Genomic DNA, 9,576 nt, shown 5'->3' on the forward strand with positions numbered 1-9,576 from the left:
CAAACCATATCCAAATAAATGGGCTCGTCCTATCCAATCCAGATGGTAGACTTCAATATAAACTTTTGGCCACCCTAACGGACACACACTAACTAAATTACCAAGTATGTACCGGGTGGCCAACTAAGAATGGACGCCGGCTGTATCTCAGAAACTACTTATCGTATAAATTTGTGAAAAAAAAAATAATTAGTAAATCGACCAAGAGAAATCGCTGGAAATTATTTTCAAGTTCGAAAAATGTCCGCTAGGGGGCGTCTCTCTGATAGCCAATCAGAGAACAGGGTTTTTCTCAAAAATATGCAGGTGAACCGGTATTTTAAATACTACTATTGTAATCATCGAGAAATTTGTAATTTTATTGATATAGAGTATTTTGCTCTCTTTCAAAAAATAAAGTAATGGGGGGAACGTCAAACTTGTTTTTATTAAAATAAGGATAACTCTGGTTTAGGTTAGCCGATTTAAACAAACTAGTGCTCGTTTAAAAGAGCTTTTCTTACTTAATGATCTCCAGTATAAATTTTGTTTCCATAAATGTTTTCGTGGTAGCTATAGAGCGCTGTTTGACATCATAACAGATATTGCGCTTTTGTAGAAAAAATTTAAATAGGAGGCTATATTTCTCTTTGCACAGTTAAATAGCACAAAATTTCCAAAAAAATCAGCGCAAACCGCAACTTTTTATCTTCTCTATAACGGGAGATATTAAGAAAATAAATCATATTAGGCTGTCGCCTAGGATTATACGGTCTAAAGATTATGTAGTAGGCTAGGAAACAAAAAGAGGTAAATTCGTTACGTCAAAATATCAAAACATACATTTTAATACTATTTATTTGTTATTTATCCATGTTCGTTCTTGATTCTACCCCATAAATTAAAACCCAGGCATATTGAATCCGATGACCTAGCTGGTCATGGAAATATGCCGCTCCAGCGTCTCTATCCAGTGCCGGACTTAGGCCTAGGCCAACTAGGCCCGGGCCTGGGGCGGCAGATTTTTAGGGGCGGCAAATTTTGAACATACCAAAATATTTCTTTTTTTTTACTTTTATTTGTTCATAAAATATTTCGAATATAGCCCTAACCGATTACATATTTATTTACTTAACTATTATTATTGTTTAAATATATAATTTGCTTGGGTTATTTTTTACTGCATTGTGCCGTGCATCCAGTTAATAACATAAATACCTCGAATATAAAATCCCCATTTATAGTACGAGTACGAGTACCGACGCGACGGTGGCGCTGTCGGCGATTTAAACCAGTCCAAATCTACTGATATTGATGAATATGTAGGTATTATAATGTATAATATAGCTAAATCATTTGAGGAATATGAAAGAAGGGCCATAGAATTGTTCGGTGAGAAAGAATATGCGGCAGATAAAAACAGAAAAGTGAAACGAAAACGACAATTTGATGAAACCAGTGATAATGAAACTCTATTTAACGCTAAGGACGATTTTAGGATAAATGTATTTAATGTTAGGTATTATTGATAAATTAATCCTTGAAATTTCCTACAGGAAAAGTGCCTACAATGACTTTTCAACCAAATTTGGTTTCTTTAGTGATTTATCTACTTTAAGTATTGACATTACCGATAAGTCCAGACATTTAATAACCTGTTATCCAAATGATTTAGATGAGTCAAGGCCTAATGAATTAATACATTTTCGTGAATTTATAAAATGCATTAAGTCAGCAAAATCATCTGCTAGAGAGCTTCTTAAAGTAATTTATGAAAAAAAACGCTCAAGATCTGTTTCCAAATACTTTCATAGCATTAAGAATCTTCACATGTACTTTTATTACTAACTGTTCTGCTGAACGCTCGTTTTCTGCATTGAAACGTATTAAAACTTATTTACGGTCCACTATGGAAACAGATCGTCTAAATCATTTGGCACTTTTACATTTTGAGTTCGACCTTTTAAAAACTATCAATTACGATGAAGTAAATGATAATTTTGCGAACAAAAAAGTTCGTAGGAAACCTTTATAGGCATATAAGAAAACCTTAAAGTTTTGTTGCTCGTTTGTTGTCATTTTATATGAATATTTTAATATTTATTTTATGTTCTGTGTTGATCTGTTCTGTCAGTCTATGCTGTAGTTTGTTCTGTATTCAAATAAATGTTTTTTATATCCGTAATTTTTTGAATTAAAAAAAAATGTTAAGGGGCGGCAATTTTTTTTTTTTGGCCTGGGGCGGCAACTTCGTTAAGTCCGGCCATGTCTCTATCTACTAAAGTAAGTGGTATCCAAGAAGCACATCCATCTTAGCAAAATAAGCGGCACAACTGCACCAACTGCATCAACTGCATTCATGCTAATGAAATTGCAACAAATGCAATTTCATCGTGATGGTTCCCCTAACAAAATTGGCATTCATCTCTTAGAAGTTATGGATAGTTCATTTCATTCAGATAATTAAAAAAGTCCAACCATTCGCCATCCTAGAATTCCTGCCTAAACATTTACCGACCAACGGTCTTGGTACTGAACTACTTGCATCAAGGGTAGATTTGGACCAGTAGTGCATATTGTTAAGATTCGTACCTTCGCTTTGGTGCGATATGAAAAGTGGCCCAAACGACATAAACTTTAATATAATAATAAATAACACAAACAAGAGGTAAAACACGAAAACAAGTGAAATCAAGGACGAACTTGGATTAATAGCTAAATGACATTACATGAAATAAACCCCTAGTTTTCGGCCAGACGAAATTTGTTATTGTTAAAAACAATATGGCGGTACAAAATTCCTAGGAATTTTAATAAAATTATTGATTGTCCGACTTTTGGATATTTTAATCTGAGAACAACCTACGTATAATTAACCAAAAAATTCGTAAAAATTATATGGATGGACGATAATGTTACATCAACACGTTCAAAAATTTCTGACGTCATTTTTATTAAGAAAACGCCAGAAATTCGGATGCATGGAGACTGAACTTAAACGTTTTGATATTTTGATGTAACCAATTTACCTCTTTTTGTTTCATAGCCTACTGCTATAATTTTTAGAACATATAATCCTAAGCGGCAACCTAACATGATTTGTTCTCTTAATATCTCCGGTTAGAGAGAAGATAGAAAGTTGCGGTTTGGCGCTGATTTTTTGGAAATTTTGTGCTCTATTTAACTGCGCAAAGAGAAATATAGCCTCCCATTTAATTTTTTTCTACAAAAGCGCAATATCTGTTATGATGTCAAACAGCGCCCTCTAGCTACCACGAAAAAATTTATGGAAACAACATTTATACTGGAGATCATTAAGGAAGAAAAGCTCTTTTAAACGAGCACTAGTTTGTTTAAATCGGCTAACCTAAACCAGAGTTATCCTTATTTTAATAAAAACAAGTTTAACGTTCCCCCACTACTTTATTTTTTGAGATAGAGCAAAATACTCTATATAAAAAAAAAATACAAATTGTTCGATGATTACAATAATAGTATTTAAAATACCTGTTCACCTGCATATTTTTGAGAAAAACGCTGTTTTCTGATTGGCTATCAGAGAAACGCCGCCTAGCGGACATTTTTCGAACTTGAAAATAATTTCCAGCGATTTCTCTTGGTCGGTTTACTTATTAGAATTTTTTTTGCAAAGTTATACGATAAGCAGTTTCTGAGATACAGCCGGCGTCCATTCTTAGTTGGCCACCCGGTACAGGGTGGTCGAAATTTGTCTGTTTTTTTCCTATTCCTATTTTTCCTTTCTTTTCCTACTTTTCCTATTCCTATTTTAATTTCCTATTGTCTGTTTTAACCTATTTCCTGACTAGATAGAGCAAAACTGACATAGATGTCATGGGCTCGATTTCTGAGACACGTTTAATGGCATAAAACGCCTGTTGATATTTTCACTGCCAACTGAGATACGAGGTCTTTTTGATTTTTTACCATTTTGAAAATTGTCCATAACTTTTTTATTTTGCGGAATAATAAAATTCTGTAAAGACGTTCTTAAGGCACTTTTTAAGCACAATCTAGTGGCGTAGCGAGTTGTTTTCTATGCTTACTCTTTTTGTCAGAAATAATAAAAAATATATTTTTTTTAAATGGAAATCATAGTTGGCTATGAACTTAAAAAAATGTTGGCGTTTAACCGTTTCGAACGATAAAAGTTATGGGTACCTATTTCTAAGAATGAAAGAAATATTAGGTTTTTCATCTTTGTATCGAAGTGTGCCTTGATTTTGTATCTAATTATCTTTATCACAATTTAATATTCTATATTATTATTTATATGCATAATTAAATACTTTTGAAAAAGTAAATTAAAATTCTATATTAGTTTTAATAATTACAATTGAAATCGATACAATAAACAAAAAACAAAGCTAAAAAATGTATTTTTTGAGGGACGAATATAGTTTTCTAAAAAAAATCATCTAAGATGTTCAAACTGAGCACCTCCTTATTGAATATATAATAAACATTTTTTGCGCACAGAGTTACAGCGATTTATTAGACGAACTGGTGTATTAAGTCCAAAAGAAGAGTAGCATTCTGCAATTCTTCTCTCGTCCCAATGGTTCTTCCCTTATATCCTTATAAGGTATTTTAATTTCCCCATAAAAAAGTCGAGAGAAGTTCAATCACGGGACCTAGCAGGCCAAGATATGGGGCCCCTTGTTCCAATCCGATTCTCTCTAAATTCTCCATTTAATGGCGTTTTAATTGTAATTGGTAAAACTAATATAGAATGTTGATTTATCTTTTCAAAAGTCTTGATTTCTATTTAAATAATTATATTTTTATTATTTCTGACAAAAAGAGAAAGTATAGAAAAAACTGACTACGCCACTGGATTGTGCTTAAAAAGTGCCTTAAGAACGTCTTTACAGAATTTTATTATTCGGCGAAATAAAAAAAATTATGGGCAATTTTCAAAACGGTAAAAAATTCAAAAAGACCCCGTATCTCAGTTGGCAGTGAAAATATCAACAGGCGGCAGGGGCGGATACAGGAATTTATTTTAGGGGGGCCCAAAATAAAAAGCAATGTAGAATATGCTTTTTAGGGCGCCATTTTTAACCAAAAAGCCAAATATTTTACACAATTTACAGATTTTAGGGGAAGCCTGGGCCCCATGGGACCCCCCCTCTGTATCCGCCACTGACAGGCGGTTTATGACATTAAACGTGTCTCAGATATCGAGCCCATGACATCTCCGTCGCTTTTGCTCTATCTAGTCATGAAATAGGTTTTCTCTGTGAAAACAGACCAATTTCGACCACCCTGTACATTATACCATACGATCGAAAAAAAAACGGCCTCAAAGACAGCTTGGGAATGACAATCCACGATAATTTTGACGAGGTCAAGCCCTAGACGTCATTACTTGGCTCGTCCTCTTCTTTACTTTTTAATGGCGCTTATAGCCAGTTGGCCTTAAGAACGTTGCTATTTATTTTTATATTATGTAAAAATTATTTTTAAATAGTGTAGTCGAAAATTCGAGAAAAATATTGCTTCAAAGATAGATTTGAGTGAGTCTAGAAACGTTTTATCCTGTTTTAATCTTTCTACAATTAGTATTAATTATGACGAAGGTTTATGTCAATTTTTTGGTAAATGACGTCTAGATTGACCTTGCTAAAATTTATTATCATCAACTGTAATTCCCCATTGGCGGCGTTTTTTTTCGATCACGGTATTACTTATACAGGGTGCAAAAAATATGTGATGTCTCTCATGGGGAGATTCCTCACTCCTTGTAAAAATAAAATTAATTTTTTATATATAATATATATATATATATATATATATATATATATATATATATTATATATATATATATATATATATATATATATATATATATAGGTCCGATTATGCTTTGTTTCGCACCTAGAGGGAGTTATAGTCTTCATTTTTTTCCATTTATTATAATTTTCTTCCAAGTGCTTATAGCGATTCGAATGAAATGTTGAAACGTTACTATAAGTAGTGTTACCTATATTTTAGTAGATATTAAAAAAGTGTCAACAGATTCACCACGAACGTGCTTATGGGTTATTATTGGAATATTTAAAAAACCATGTGCGCCTCTGACTTTTTTCTCAAGTTAACCAAATCTTATAGGACGTTTAATGCCGATTGAAGGTTGTATTCTGATTGATATTTTGTAGATTTTGATTTTCGATCTCCTCGATGAGATAAACGCAATTTTATTAATCACAATCACAATTAATAAAAGTAGGCAATAACTTATTATGTATTTATTTAACGTATTTGATTAATAAATTTCATTAATAGTTACAGGGTGTCCCAGGCTGAGCGTGCATTAGAAGTTTCTAGAGGACTACAATATATAGATCGGAGATTTTTTGCACATCATTGTTTTACAACGAGATCTATCGATTAAAAATAATTTCAATATGGCGGCACTTCCGGAAATTCCAAGAGGGTGAAAACGCCCCTCAAATATTACAATATCTGTTATTTAAAAAACGGTTAGTCTTTCGGGAAAACGCTTGGACAAGCATAATTTCTTCGGTTTTTTTACATATTTTGAAATTTTTTAAAAAATCATACAGGGTGTTCCAAAAAGTTGGATAATTTCTTAACCACGATTCTGCTTAAACTGCTTGACGTAAAAAGCTTATTTTTGGCAAACGGATTTTTCGAAAGTCTAATTCCAACGAGATGAAACTACCCCTCAAATATTACCAAGTTATATAATAATATCGCCATATTGTTTTTTCTCATGCTGACATAAATGTGAGAAAATTTTATCCAGTTTGTATGTTAATGGATATTCTTGCTTTGCTTTATCATCACCATTACAAATGATTAATTCGACGCGAACGAAGTCTCTGGTACACGCTAGTAGTTTATATTAACAATAATATTTCGTATGATCGAAAAGAAAACGGCGCAAAGTTGACTCGGAAATAATGCTGCTTTTTGAATAAAGCGTCACAATATGACATGGCCAGATCTATTGTTTTACATCACTTGACGTTTAAAATCATAGGCTACTGGTTAAAATCAAGAAAAATATACGCTTTAAAACTAAATCTTAAATAACTTAAAAACGATTTATTTTAGGTATAGGCACATGCATGGTTTATAAGTAACGAATTGAAAAACTTTTTCATTAGTGAAATAAAAAAAGTGGGTTTCCATTTGAAAAAAAATAATTTATGATAATTTTCTAATCGCTCAATTCCATGACAGCTACCGCCATTATTATATGACTTTTAAACAATTAAATTTTTGAAATAGATAGCCACATGTTTTCTCTTTATGGCACAGTGGCTGTGGTAATCACTAAATTTGACCTTTAGGCTATACACATATTTATGACAGGCAGTTTTTTTTCGTTCAAAAATTTTAAATATTTTTTTCTCAAAAACGGTCAATGTTAGATATAGAATGTTTGATATCAAAATTCATAAAATTTTATAGAGAATTTAAGTATGTAATAAAAATAGGGGTACCCATTTAAAATAAAAAAGTTGCTGTGAACTTCCAGTATTTCCGGAAGTGTCGCCATATTGAAAATATTTCTAATCGATAGATCTCGTTGCGAAACTATTGATGTGCAAAAAATCTCCGAGCTAAATGTTGTAGTTCTCTAGAAACTTCTAATGCACGCTCAGCCTGGGACACCCTGTATAACACTGATGATCAGTCCTATCTAGAGCGAATTCAATAAGAATTAATGATATTTAAAACAATTATTACAAGAGACCTCTAAGTTTTAACGTATTGTAACTTTAAAACTATGCGTTTCCGCACGCATGTTTATAGGAACTTTTTTTCATATTTTTCAATAAAAACGTACTTTGGTCAGTTAATGACATTTACATTTTTTAAAGGTTACTATTTGACTTGGATTAAGACAAATTAATAAAATTGTATTTATCTTATCCAGGAGACCAAAATCGACAATGTATCAAGCACACTATCAAGAGACAACTTTTAATCGGCATTTATTAAAATATGTCGCTCTTATAGTAACTTTTACCCTCAACATTTTATTCGAATCGCTAAAAGCACTTTTAATAAATTATAATAAATCCAAAAAATATAAAGGTACATGTTTTTTGAAACACCCTGTATAGTGGCTCCCAAAAAAATGCCCGCCTCTGCCCGCAACAAAAGTTCCCATCATTTAATAAAATTTTATGAAAACAAAGTAGCGCATTTAATATCATTTATTACAGGTTTTACCTTAAAATATACAGATTACAGATCACATAAAAAAAATAGCCATTTTATAAGAAATAATACTTCACAGGGTGTTTCAAATTCGGCTCTCACCATTGGGATCTCGGAAACGGTAAGAGATACAGGGTAGCTTAAATTGGGAGAAAGTTGCCTGTTAGTGAGCCCAATGATAATCCGTTTAGGAGCTGTACCATAAAATAAAAAAAAAAACGACGTCAGCGATGGCTATGAAATGAAGATCGTTGTCATTTTATATAGAAATTATTGGGATGTCATTGATCGTTTTTTCCAAGCCAACTGGGCGCCGTTTTTTTTTCGATTATAGGTATATCCGTCAATGGATCAATAAAAACGTTAAATGAAAACGTATGAAAATATATGACGTAATTTTTTTGGCAGTAAACACAGAGTGGTAAACATACAAAATTTTGATTAAGCTTTAATTATATTGTCTGTCATTTTTTGGTTGTAGTTATGACGGAATCTTCACTGAAAATCGGTATCTAAAAAAACTACCTACTTATTCCTTAGATTCCTTATACCATATGATCGAAAAAAATGTCGTCCGCGATGGCTATGAAATGAAGATCGCTGTCATTTTATATGTAAATTTGTATGGGAAATGTCACTGATTGTCATTTCCCAGCCAACTGGACGCCGTTTTTTTCGATCATACGGTAGATTACCTCTAACTCCGGCAGTGGCTAAATGGATATCGATAGGAAATAACCAGTTGCATGATTCTGTAAAATGGGACGAGGAAACCTGGGTTTGTCCTTCTTTTTTGCCCTCTATAATCCTCCAATTATTTCCTATTTATACGCGCTCATTAGTATTCACAAATCTAGTTTATGCATTATAAATTCGAATTATTCTATCTATTAAAATCACATAATACAAACAAATAAACGCACCTATTTGAATATACCATTTACAAAAAAGTTCTTGTTTTGGAAATTCTTTTGCTTCGGTAATTTGACCAATTATATGCACCTCCGCCATTTACCTACTCCATTTGAAATTAATTGTAGCAAAGATCTTTACAAAAAAACAGGAATGGTTGTTAAAAACTCACTGGATTTCATGCTTATGGGAAGTAAACGCATTATTGTTTCTGGGTTGCTTAGCAACTGGCAACATACAATCCAAAAAAATGACATTTGCCGGTCCAATAACATTTGAATGTTTTTCATTCTGAGTTTAATACATATTTTTATAGGTGTTTATTATTTCAATATCAATTAAATAAAAGTGAATAATCATTATTTTTTTCCATTCATCCATTCATGTTATTTGAAAACTGTTAATAGACCTGTTCTGTGTAATAGACTACTAACAAATCTTTTCATATTCGGAAAAAGTCAGGTGCGC

General features: G+C 32.3%; 1 long non-coding RNA gene across 3 annotated transcripts; it reads right to left on the bottom strand.

Annotated features, from left to right (window-relative positions):
• On the bottom strand, nucleotides 1–9,504 carry LOC115881856. Of its 3 annotated transcripts, none has more exons than XR_004050100.1 (3): nucleotides 9,120–9,504; nucleotides 8,892–9,049; nucleotides 1–74 (listed from the first exon to the last, which is right to left on the bottom strand). It is a non-coding gene; the product is annotated as an uncharacterized LOC115881856 (long non-coding RNA). The 3 variants fall into 3 exon arrangements; XR_004050098.1 differs by lacking the exon at nucleotides 1–74 and adding an exon at nucleotides 8,097–8,335; XR_004050099.1 differs by lacking the exon at nucleotides 1–74 and adding an exon at nucleotides 8,342–8,708.
• Nucleotides 9,505–9,576: the final 72 nt, after the last annotated feature.

The sequence above is a fragment of the Sitophilus oryzae genome, unplaced genomic scaffold, assembly GCF_002938485.1.
Source record: "Sitophilus oryzae breed Bouriz unplaced genomic scaffold, Soryzae_2.0 scaffold_1743_pilon_pilon, whole genome shotgun sequence".
NCBI lineage: Eukaryota > Metazoa > Arthropoda > Insecta > Coleoptera > Curculionidae > Sitophilus > Sitophilus oryzae.